This window comes from Bison bison, unplaced genomic scaffold (genome assembly GCF_000754665.1).
Source record: "Bison bison bison isolate TAMUID 2011002044 unplaced genomic scaffold, Bison_UMD1.0 scf7180017864050, whole genome shotgun sequence".
In the NCBI taxonomy this organism is placed as follows: Eukaryota; Metazoa; Chordata; class Mammalia; order Artiodactyla; family Bovidae; genus Bison; species Bison bison.
The window spans coordinates 7379838-7393541 of record NW_011494622.1 but is presented as its reverse complement, the minus strand read 5'-3'; positions in this window follow the sequence as shown (position 1 = coordinate 7393541).

Genomic DNA, 13704 nt, shown 5'->3' with positions numbered 1-13704 from the left:
TGACTCGATGGACGTGAGTCTGAGTGAACTCCGGGAGTTGGTGATGGACAGGGAGGCCTGGCGTGCTGCGATTCATGGGGTCGCAAAGAGTCGGACACGACTGAGCGACTGAACTGAACTGAACTTAGGATTTTATATAGGTATACACTACACACACACACACACACACACACACACACACACTTACCATTGGCCAACAAAGATAACTATATGTCCTTTCTTACTTGGATGCTTTTTTTTTTTTTTTTGCTTGATTTCTCTGGCTAGGACTTGCAGTACTAGGAGTTGAGAACAGGAGTTAGTGAAATACCTGAATAGAAGGAGTGAAAATAGGCAGCCTTGTCTTGTTCCTGATCTTAGAAGAAAAGCACTCAACCTTTCACCATTGAGTATGCTGGTAGCTGTGAATATGTCATGCTTGGCTTTATTATGTTAAATATGTTCCTTCTACTAATATATATATAATTTGTTGTGTGTCATGAAAAATATTGTATTATGTCAAGTGCTTTTTCTGTATCTACAGAGATGGTCATACAGTTTTTATCTTTCATTCTATTCATGTGGTGTATCATAATTATAAATTTACACATGTTGAACCACCCTTACATTGCAGGGACTATTTTCACTTTTCCACAGTGTATGATTTTTTTAAATGGAGGTTAATTAATTTTATGTTTTGCTGAGAATCTTTGCAATTATCAAGAATATTCCAATCTTATTTTTTACCTTATACTTAGTAATGTTTAGTGAGTGATTACCTCCTAACGGGACATCTAAAATAATGGGACATCTATTTATTTTTATGAATATTAGATTTTAAGAAATCCTTATAAAAATAGCTTTTTTAAAAAACAAGATTCAAATTGAAAATTTGGAGACTATTAGTTTATGTCATCAGTAAGTGTAATAATACGTATTTACTTTGTATATTATACAAAGGACAATATACAAAACAATACCGCTGATTTTGGATTATAGATTGCTTTAATAGACTTTTAATATTTTACTTCATCTAATATATGTTATGATGTATAAATTCCATTCTTCCGTTTGATGTTTTTCAGACAGCTGTGTGATAGATTCCACATGACATTCCCAGTTGGAATGGCCCCTATAGTAGTCAATGCCCACTTAACATTTGTCTCATGAGATTTGTTCATAATAGGAATACAAAGCTATCCATGATCTGGGGACCATTACATATCTAGGAAACTTTTCTACAACAAAAACAGCGAAGCATGATCTGGGGACCATTACATATCTAGGAAACTTTTCTACAACAAAAACAGCGAAGCATGTTTTTGTCAAAATATTTTATATTCTTTACAAAGCTGTTGCTTTAAATAAGATAAAAACATTCCATCAGGAGTTTCTTTAGGATTGACCTGAAGGATTCTTTTCTTAAGGATTTCAGCCACACTGATTTTTTAAGATTTTTCTCTTTAAATCCTACTTGTGTCAGATAATGTGGCTAAACAAAAGATGAGACAACTGTAAAGTTAAATCTTTAAAACCAGTAATTTGAAGCATACTCTCCTAATAACCAGTAATTTAGGAGATACTCCATTTTATGTTCTTAAAAATTAAATTTTTAATTAAATGCCTCGAAATCTAAATTCTTTAATGTTTAGTGTATACAAAGAGACTTAAATATGTATTTTAATAATCAAAATTCGTCCAATTTACAACTTATAAGTTTATTTTTTGAGAGATATTCTCAGAAGGTTATTTATTCATTCACTCATTCATCGATTTATTTATTTATATATTTTAGGACCCATATCTTATTATCAGTTCTCCAGAGACTATATTTATTTTACTATAAGCATGAATGACGTAGAACATTGTTCTAACAATGTAAATGTTCTGTGATTGATTTAAACTTAGCTCTATCAGAATTGAAAATAAAGTAAAATTGTTATATTTGACATTTGGTGTGACTGGAATTCACATTTTTAAGTATTAAGCATAGTTTTTTATTTAAATAATACTGTAAAATGTGTGATTTTTTTATACTGTATTGGAAACAAAAGAGATTTTGAGAATTTTTCAATCATTCTGGATTCTAGTTCTGATTCTACTGCTAAATAGATGTCTAATACAATTATGTAAAGTTTAAAAATAAAATAAAATTAAAAAATAAAATAAAATATGCATTGGATAACATAAAAAAATAATAATAAATAGATGTCTAATCTTAACGTATTTCTTAAACTTTCTTTGCACTTACTTTATTCCCCTGATAAATGTAAATTTGGACCAAGTCCATGACTTTGTATAATTTTTTTTCTGCTTTGAAATACATGATGGAAGCTATTCTTCTTGAGATCATACTTCCAACTTGTTTCTAAGAATGTGCTACATTCCCAGGGTAATTATTAACTCTGTGAAAAATTGCAAGTATATTAGTGTTGCTGAACTTCAGTTTGCTCATTATCGCTTCAGTCGAGTCCGACTCTGTGCGACCCCATAGACAGCAGCCCAACAGGCTCCCTCATCCCTGGGATTCTCCAGGCAAGAACACTGGAGTGGGTTGCCATTTCCTTCTACAACGCATGAAAGTGAAAAGTGAAAGTGAAGTCGCTCAGTCGTGTCCAACTCTTAGCAACCCCATGGACTGCAGCCCACAAGGCCTCTCCGTCCATGGGATTCTCCAGGTAAGAGTACTGGAGTGGGGTGCCATTGCCTTCTCTGAAATTAAGATGTTATCATGAGAAACGCTGGGCTGGAAGAAGCACAAGCTGGAATCAAGATTGCTTGGAGAACTATCAGTAACCTCAGATATGCAGATGATACCACCCTTATGGCAGAAAGTGAAGAGGAACTCAAAAGCCTCTTGATGAAAGTGAAAGAGGAGAGTGAAAATGTTGGCTTAAAGCTCAACATTCAGAAAACTAAGATCATGGCATCTGGTCCCATCACTTCATGGGAAACAGATGGGGAAACAGTGTCAGACTTTATTTTTCTGGGCTCCAAAATCACTGCAGATGGTGATTGCAGCCATGAAATTAAAAGACGCTTACTCCTTGGAAGAAAAGTTATGACCAACCTAGATAGCATATTGAAAAGCAGAGACATTACTTTGGCAACAAAAGTCCGTCTAGTCAAGGCTATGGTTTTTCCAGTGGTCATGTATGGATGTGAGAGTTGGACTGTGAAGAAAGCTGAGCGCCGAGAAATTGATGCTTTTGAACTGTGGTGTTGGAGAAAACTCTTGAGAGTCCCTTGGACTGCAAGGAGATCCAACCAATCTGTTCTAAAGGAGATTAGTCCTGGGTGTTCTTTGGAAGGACTGATGCTAAAGCTGAAACTCCAATACTTTGGCCACCTCATGCGAAGTGTTGACTCCTTGGAAAAGACTCTGATGCTGGGAGGAATTGGCGGCAGGAGGAGAAGGGGACGACAGAGGATGAGATGGCTGGATGGCATCACCGACTCAATGGATAGGAGTTTGGGTGAACTCTGGGAGTTGGTGATGGACAGGGAGGCCTGGTGTGCTACAATTCATGGGGTGCAAAGAGTCGGACATGAATGAGCGACTGAACTGAACTGAATAATACAAAGAAAGGTATGAAAAGAGTGCAAGGTTTGGCATAGAGGAATTACTTATCAAATGATAGTTATTATAATTTTAGGTCTAAATCTTATATAATTATCAATTCAGTCGCTCAGTCGTGTCCGACTCTGCAACCCCATGGACTGCATGTACCACACCAGGCTTCCTTGTCCATCACCAATTCCCAGGAGTTGTTCAAACTCATGTCCATTGAGTCAGTGATGCCATCCAACCATCTCGTCCTCTGTCGTCCTCTTCTCCTCCTGCATTCAATCTTTCCCAGCATCAGGGTCTTTTCCAGTGAGTCAGTTCTTCACATCAGGTAGCCAAAGTATTGGAGTTTCAGCTTCGGCATCAGTCCTTCCAATGAATATTCAGGACTGACTTGATCTCGTTAGAGTCCAAGGGACTCTCAAGAGTCTTCTCCAACACCACAGTTCAAAAGCATCAATTCTTTGGTGCTCAACTTTCTTTTTTGTCCAACTCTCACATCCATACATGACTACTGGAAAAACCACAGCTTTGACTAGATGGACCTTTGTGGACAAAGTAATGTCTCTGTTTTTTAATATGCTGTCTAGGTTGGTCATAGTTTTTCTTCCAAGCAGCAAATATCTTTTAATTTCATGGCTACAGTCACCATCTGCAGTGATTTTGGAGCCCAAGAAAATAGTCTCTCACTGTTTCCCCATCTATTTGCCATTAAGTGATGGGACCAGTTGCCATGATCTTAGTTTTCTGAATGTTGAGTTTTAAGCCAACTTTTACACTCTCCTCTTTCACTTTCATCAAGGGGCTCTTTAGTTCCTCTTCACTTTTCTGCCATCAGGGTCATGTCATCTGTATATCTGAGGTTATTGATATTTCTCCCAGCAATCTTGATTCCAGTTTGTGCTTCATCCAGCCCAGCATTTTGCATGATGTACTCTGCATAAAAGTTAAATAAGCGGGGTGTCATTATATAGCCTTGACGTACTCCTTTCCCAATTTGGAACCAGCCCATTGTTCCATGTGTGATTCTAACTATTGCTTCTTGACCTGCATACAGATTTCTCAGGAGGCAGGTAAGGTGGTCTGGTAGTCCCATCTCTTTAAGAAATTTTGGCAGTTTATATAAAATATGTATTGTTACTACTATCATCAATATTATTGAGTTAACTTCAGTAATATCTTCCGCATTAAAAAAAGTGTATTTGAGTACAATATGTTATGGAATAATTTTATATCTAATAACATTTTGTAATGAAGTAAATAACCTGAACTTCTAACCTGCAAACAGAAGTATTTTTGTTGTTGTTCAGTCACTAAGTTGTATTTGACTCTTACGATACCATGGACTGCAGCGTGCCGGGCTTCCCATCCCTTTAGAAACCCTAAAATAGATGATTAGAAAATATCCTTTGTGTGCTGTAAATCTGTGTTTTCAAGCACCCTTGTATTCATTGACCAGGGTTGCATAATAAAATACCATAGATAGGTGGCTTAAAATACAAAAATTTATTTCTCACATTTCTGGAGGCTGGAAATCCAAGATCAAGATGCTGGCAGATTTGACTTCTCCTGAGGGCTCTCTCCTTGGCTTACAGAGAGCTACCTGCTCTCTGTGTTTTTACATGTCCTCTTCTCTGTGTGCACTATTTCCCTGGTAAAAGGTCCCTGAGGTGAAAGTCACTCAGTCGTGTCCGACTCTTTGTGACCCCAGTCCCTAGTCCTGTTGGATTAAGAACCTACCTGAGTCACCTTATTTAAAGCCCTATCTCCAAATACAGCCACACTGGGAGGTGGGCCTGCAACATATAAGTGTTGGGAGATATAATTCAGTCCATTAAAATCCATTACTCAGCCCGGGAGAATTATCAAAGCATTTTCTAGGATATATGAGCTCTGTATAATGTCTTGTTGGGTCATGTGGAAAACAAGACTAAGTCCTGAGAGCAGATTTCATAGTTGCACGTGTGCCTTTAAGTTATGTGTGGTGGCTCAGGTGGTAAAGAATATGCCTGCAATGCAGGAGACCCAGGTTTGATCCCTGAGCTGGGAAGATACCTGGAGGAGGGCATGGGAACCCACTCCTGTGTTCCTGTGGAGAATTCCATGAACAGGGGAGCCTGGCAGGCTGCAGTCCATGAGGTCACAATGATATGGACACATCTGAGTGACTAACGTTTTCACTCCACTCGGTTCATTTTTAGAAAAAAACTCACTACTCATAAAGAATACTTCTGTGACCAGATGTGTAGAGTTTTTCCCACACTGACCTCTTCTCTGAAACCAGCTCAGTATTCTACAGTTTAATTCTGTGCCTAGCCAGGGTTGCTTCCCTGGTGGCTCAGATGGTAAAGAATCTACCTGCAATGTGGGAGACCTGGGTTTGATCCCTGGGTTGGGAAGATCCCCTGGAGGAGGGCAAGGCAACCCACTCTAGTATTCTTCCCTAGAGAATTTCATGGGCAGAGGAGCCTGGCAGGCTGCAGTCCATGGGATTGCAAAGAGTCAGACATGACTGAGCAAGTAAATACACATAAACAACCGGAGTTAGCTCAGAGCCCACAGGGCGGGGGCCCAGTCCAACAAGACTGACACCTCTTTCAGATGCCAGGTTGAAGTAGCAGGTTCCCCGGTTACTCCCAGCTTCTACAAATTAGAGGTTCCTGCTACCCTTTCCTTGGGTTCTATAATTTGCTAGAGAAGTTCACAGCCCCAAGAAAACAGCTTAAGTATCACCAATTTATTACAAAGGATATTTTAAAAGATATTACTGAATGGTCAGTTGAAGAGAGTCATATGCAGTGAGCTTTGGTAGAGTCCAGACCCCAGGATCTTTTTTCTTGTGGAATGAGGTTGTGCCACATTCTTGGTATGTACATTCTTGGCATGTACATGTGTTCACCACCCCAGAAGCTCTTGGAACCTCATATGTGGGGGATTTTTATGGGGGCTGCATCACGATAGGCATGATCAATTAATACCTCAATTTCTAGCTCCTTTATTTCTAAAAAAAATCTGGGGAGTGGGGCTTAATGTTATAAGCTTCTAATCTTTACAAAATTAAAAGACACTTGCTCCTTGGAAGAAAAGCGGTGACTAACCTAGTCAGCATATTAAATAGCAGAGACATCACTTTGCTGACAAAGGGCTGTCTAGTCAAAGCTATGGTTTCTCCAGTATTCGTGAGAAAGCTGAGCACTAAAGAATTGATGCTTTCGAATTGTGGTGTTGGAGAAGACTCTCAAGAGTCCCTTGGACAGCAAGATTAAGCCACTCAATCCTGAAGGAAATCAACCTAAAATATTCCCTGGAAGGACTGATGCTGAAGCTGAGGCTCTGATACTTTGGCCACCTGATGCAAAGAGCTGACTCACTGGAAAAGACCCTGATGGTGGGAAAGATTGAGGGCAAGAAGAGAGAGGGATGACAGAGGATGAGATGATTGGATGGCATCACTGACTCAATGGACATGAGTTTGAGCAAGCTCTGATAGATAGTGAAGGAGAGGGAAGCCTGGTGAGCTGAAGTCCATGGGATCACAAAGAGTTAGACATGACTTAGTGACTGAACAACAACAATGAGTTGGCCTTTCTGAGACCAACCACCATCCAGAAGCCCACCAACAGTCACCTGATTGGGACAAAAGACATTCTTGTCACACAGGACATTTCAAGGAATTAAGGACTCTGTGTCAAGATCCAGGGCCAAAGATCAAATATTAAAACAGATTATTCTCATAGTATTTCTACTTAAAAGGGTTTTAGGACCTCAGTCAGTAACCCAATATATATTTCTTATTATTTCATAGAAATTATTCCAAAGAAAATAAGCATGGTGTGATCCAGACTGCATGTCCAGCAGAGTGGCAGAACACATACTCTGAAATATACTTCTGCCATAAAACACACATGTGCTGGATAAATTACAACCATAAACATTTAAATGCATACTGAGTCTGTAAGAAAGTACCAGAGATTCACAAAGGCTTCTAGACCAAGGTTGGCTTGGGATCCTAAGGAAGGTGGAGCCTCTCTTGTGAAAAGAGATAAGCAGTTTTCTCACTGACTGATCCTGGTACACAAGAACTTTTCTTTCACATGCAGACATAGAAATACAATGCTCAGCAGACAAGTCTCCCATTCAAATTATCATAAAATATGATATATCACATCCTATTAGGAAAAACATCTTTGAACTATCTATATACTAGGATAAATATGAAAGCTAAATTTAAACTAATGGATGGAATCTTTTTACTTCATTATTAGCCCAGACTTTTCCATGAACTCTGTTTATTCAATTCTTTGTGTATTCAAAAAATTCCATTTTTCATGCTTATCACATTTCACAGAAAATATAACATTAAAAGGAACCCCCAAACTTTTAGGATTTGCTTATGTTAGTAATATCTTTAAAAGGATAATCCGACTTTGAGTTACCTCATTATTCCTTCACCACAAATCATGTAATCAGTACATATAGTTGTTGAGCTATGCTTGTTGACTGAAAACCAGATAAACTCCTTAGCGGTTTTTGTGTTGTTGTATGCATGCTTAGTCGTGCCCGACTCTTTGGGACCCCACAGACTGTTGATGCTATGGACTGTAGCCTGCCAGACTGCTCTGTCCATGGAATTTTCCAGGCAAGAATACAGGAATGGATTATTTCCTCCTCCAGGGGATCTCCACAACCCAGGGATCGAACCCTTGTCTCCTGTGTCTCTTGCATTAGCAGGTGGATTCTTTACCACTGAGCCACCAGAGAAGCCCCACATTAAAATCAGAGGAACTCAGTCTCTGTGCAGTACAAAAAAAGAAAATAAAAAAGTTGCATTCAAGAAAATTAAACACTTTTAGAAGGCCACATTTTGAATGGAATTGGAGCAGTGCTACAATCATGGAGAATACAAAATGCAGACACCATAACCGTTAAAGTCAAAGTAAGCCAGAATTTATTTGCCTTTTTTAATGGGCACGCAGACGGAGGCAGGTGATATTACAGTGTTTACACCAAACTGCATGAGCTGAATGGGCTAAAAGAAACAGTTGGATTATCCATGTGTCAGCATTCTAATCCTATCAGGCTTGTCAGCACTATAATTTCCATCACTTGGTTTAAAATACAGAGGTGGAAAGTGGGAATGTTTGTTTTCTTCTGATGAGTCATATGACTCAGAGCAAAGTAAGGACTTAGAATACTTCAGAAAATGACGGAGTGTTGCAAATTATAGTGGTTTTGTTCACAGCTGTATAAATTTATTTTTTCTATAAAGCAGGTACACATTGAGCCGTATTTCCTAGGGTGCAAATTCCTGAAACAGTGATTTTCCACTCTTCTCTGATTGCAGGAAACCGAGCAACTTCCAAGTTTGCCTAACTCCAGTGAAACAATTTTGGAAATGAAAGAATCTTGCTTAACTTTTACTTTTGGATGAAAATTTTCAAATGCAGCAAAACTTGCCTCTACAACATAGACATATGCCTACTTATATCACTGTCTGTGTACCCTTATATAATATTTAAGGAATCATTTAAGAAAATAATAAAGGCCATGGGAGTCTATACTTATATTTCCATCAGAATGGCAGACTAGATATTCTGAAATGCCCTTTTGGCATAAAAATATGCAGATGTTGGATAAATTATAGCCATAAGCTTTTGAATGCATTACTGAGTTTACAAGAAGGGGGCGGAAATCCCCAAGGGCCTCCGTACCCTGCTTCTCCCGCAAAACTGTAAGCTGATATCAGAGTGGTAAATAAATGTGAAAACCGGGGCTGCCCTGAATACAAGGAACTTTGGCAGGAATAAAGAGCTTTAATGGAAATTGGACACTAGAACTTAGATCTGGCAGAGGAAAACCTAAATCTGAGGAAGCTATACAAATAGAGGATAATTCAAGTATAAGTTTTAAGCTGTGAACTGTCCTTTGGAAGTAAAAACAATTCAGTAAACAGCTTATTTTTATAGGCTTCAGGTGAGAAAAAAATTGATGGTACTAATTTTTCTCTGAGAATTGCTAAACTTTTCTCAGGAGGGTCTGTGGTTTGAATTTACATTACTTGCACAATCAAGGAAATCTCAACTATAAAAATTAACCTAAAATTCTGGCAAATAGGTATACCTCCTGTCAAGAGTAAAGGAATATCTCTTTAATGAACATCATTCTCAGGCCAGGCCTTCAAAGTTCATAAGATTTGGTTTGAACAAATAAAATTTGCCAGTTAAAATATAACAAATATACGAGTAATCAGAACCTATTAGATTTATATCACCAAGGACTTTATAGATTGGAATATTGAATGTCAATAAAAATCATTGACATTTATAACTCAATGGAAAAATTAAGTGGTAATTTAGATATACTTGAAAAGAGAATTAGAAAAGTTTTAAGAAAATTATATATGTATATATTTCCACTAAATAATTGATAAATATACCTTAAAGTACACATAAAACATTAAAACACTTGGCCAGACATTTTTTGAGTTCAAGTATAATAAGCAGCAAAGATTTTAAGGGTGCAGATGTTATCATTACTACTACTACTAAGTCACTTCAGTCGTGTCTGACTCTGTGCGACCCCATAGACTGCAGCTCACCAGGCTCCCCCGTCCCTGGGATTCTCCAGGCAAGAACACTGGAGGGGGTTGCCATTTCCTTCTCCAATGCATGAAAGTGAAAAGTGAAAGTGAAGTCTCTCAGTCGTGTCCGACTCTTAGCGACCCCATGGACTGCAGCCCACCAGGCTCCTCTATCCATGGGATTTTCCAGGCAAGAGTACTGGAGTGGGGTGCCATTGCCTTCTCCGAGATGTTATCATTAATAGGATGTTAACTATAGGTTTAATAAGATGCTTTTCATTTGACCAGGAATTTTCCTTTGCTCCTAGTTTTCTGCATGATATTTAGAAATCAAATATCTAATGATTTTATGAAATGATTTAGCCACATCTTTGAAAAGGATGATATGCATTTTTATTTATTATTTTAGTATGGTGAATACACTGGTCGATCTTTAAATATTTTAAACAATCTTGTTTAAGATCTTGGAATAAACCTCATTTGCCATTGTGCTTTTGTTATTTGCTGAATTCTACTTTTTTAGGTTTTAATGCTTCTGAGTCTATATTCAAGACAGATACTTTTTTATAATTTTCTACCAATTTCTTTATAATTTCTTCTTTATCAGGCTTTGTAATCAGTTGCATGATGACTTTATTACATAAGTTATAAATTGTTCTTCTTTCATTATTTAAGAAAGAATTATAAGATTGGTATTCTGTCTTCATAAAATATATAATGGAGTTTACCAATTAAACCAGTCATAACAATATTTTTTAAATTATGAATTTTATATACACCACTTTTCTGTATCTTGTTATGTCCATTTGTGTTTTAAAAGGACTTTTACATATTATCTAATTTGAATTTATTGACATGAAGTTTCTAGTGTTTGGATAATAGAAAGTGACACCCTTCTTTCATTCCTCATATTAGTAGATTATTTCATTTCTTTTTGGTTGATCACTCTTGCTAAGTATTAATTTTATTAATCCTTTGAAAGCATGAGGTTTTTATTTTAATGACTTTCTCCATTGTCAGTTTTTCTATTTTACCTATTTCCATTTTCATTTTATTGAATCCTTTTTCTTGCCTTCATGTGTAATTTGCTCTTCTTTTGTAACCTTTTAAGATATAAATTTAAATAATTGACTTCTACTATACATTTCAAAAGAATTACATAGAAAATATCTTTTAATTTCCCTTGTGTGTTTGTCTTTGATCTGGGAAATTTAAAGTTGCTGTTTAATTTTCAAGTATTATGGTATTTTTTAGCTATTTTATTATTTGTGATGTCTATTTTAATACTGCTATATTAAGAGAGTAAGAACCTATACTCCTTAATAATTTTGATCCTTTAATGTTTATTAAGGCTTAAATTCCTGGAGAAGGAAATGGCAACCCACTCCAGTATTCTTGCCTGGGAAATACCATGGAGAGAGGAGCCTGGTGGGCTATATTCCATGGGGTCACAAAGAGTCGGTCATGACTTAACAACTAAACAACAACAAAGGCTGGAGTTATCAACTTGCATGTTCCTTTAAAAAATGTATAACCTGATGTTGTGGTTAATGTTCTATAAATGTCAAGTAGGCAATTTGGCTGATAGTGCTTTTTGCATCCTCTATATCATCATCATTTCTGTTTCTCTGTGGTTCTATGTTAATCAATGACTAAATGATAAGTATTAAAATTATAAAATGATGGGTATTAAAATTTAAAAATTATAGATATTAAAATCTCTGTTGATTGGTCTATTCCTTTCCTTAGTTCTGTCAGTTTTGCCTCATATTTTTTTGAAACATTGTTACTGATTGAATTTAAATTATTTATAGCTTCCTGTTTCAGTGACTTTTATGATTATGAAATTTTTATCTTTGTTTTTGGATATACTGAATGTCTTGAAGTCTAATCTTTTTCAATAGTGTAGAGCCATACCAGTTTTCTTATGCCTAATGATATCTTGGTCTGTGTTTTCCTTCCCATGTATGTATGTTCCACCTGTCCTTTTCTTTATATTTAAAATATATTTGCTTACACAGCATATTACAAGTTTGAGCTTTTAAAAATAATTAATTGTGTTTAGTATGGCTAGTTCTACTTTTATATGGTGTACTTAGTATATTTTAGTTAATGTTGGTCATTGATAGTGTACTGGCTTCAGTCTACCATCTTAGTATTTGTTTTCTATTTGTCTCACTTCTATTTTTTGTTTAAAGAGATAGGAATATCAGACCACCTGACCTGCCTCCTGAGAAATCTGTATGCAGGTCAAGAAGCAACAGTTAGAACTGGACATGGAACAACAGACTGGTTCCAAATCAGGAAAGGAGTACATCAAGGCTGTATATTGTCACCCTGCTTATACAACTTATATAACTGAACTGAACTGAACTTTTCTGCCTTTATTTGGATGAATGAATTATTTTTTAGTGCTCAGTTTTACCTCTTCTGCTACCTTTTAGTTATAAATCTTTGAGTGTATGTCTGTGTGTGTTGAGCATTATTCTAAAGAATAAGTATGCATGTTACAATAGTATTTCAATAATATCTTATAGTAATAATGGAAAAGATCCATAGTAAGGAAAGAAAGTAGGAAAGTAACAAAATATTATATATATAGTTTTATCACTATTTCTCATCACACACACACAAACACACAGAATCCATTTTTAACACATATATAGGACATACTGAATTTTCCTCTCTATTGCAGATGTGACATAAGTATGATAGGATAAACAGTTTTGAAATTTTAAAAAACAAGAAATTTTAAAGTCTTATTCCAGGCCCCTATTGTATCTTCAATATTCACTTGCTTCCAAGTTTTTAAATTATAAATTTAAGAAGGCAAAGCTTGTACTTTCTATTTATTTCTCTAAATCTTGTTTATAGTGCCTAGTAGCTAAAATTAGGTGAAACTGCTTGGAAAATTATTAATATGTTAAGCACTAACCCTACACAAGCTATTAATGAATAATAATTCATTTTACTCTTTTGGGTAATACAGAATTTGAATGATTGTGATAATCATGGAATCTAAGTGATGAGTACTCTGTGTATCATTTTACTATGCTTTTTCAGTATCACAAATGATCAACAATATATATAAAGTAATATTTGCACCCAACTCAAATCAACTTTAACCCACTAGAGTACTCTTGCCTGGAAAATCCCATGGGCAGAGGAGCCTGGTCGGCTGTAGTCCATGGGGTTGCTAAGAGTCGGATACGACTGAACGACTTCACTTTCACTTTTCACTTTCGTGCATTGGAGAAGGAAATGGCAACCCACTCCAGTGTTCTTGCCTGGAGAATCCCAGGGACGGGGGAGCCTGGTGGGCTGCCGTCTATGGGGTCGCACAGAGTCGGACACAACTGAAGCGCCTTAGCAGCAGCAGCAGCAGCAAATCAACTTTAAAATTAACTTAATAAGCAAAACCCACATTTAACAAGAATACTTTAGTTAAGTTTTATATGAACTAAAATGATTCATTTTTGAATTCCTTTAATTATCAATCTCCCCTCAAATATTTAAGTTGTGAATAATTTACTAAGAAAAAAGAAATAGCTATTTAGAAATTCATTTATTGTGTCAA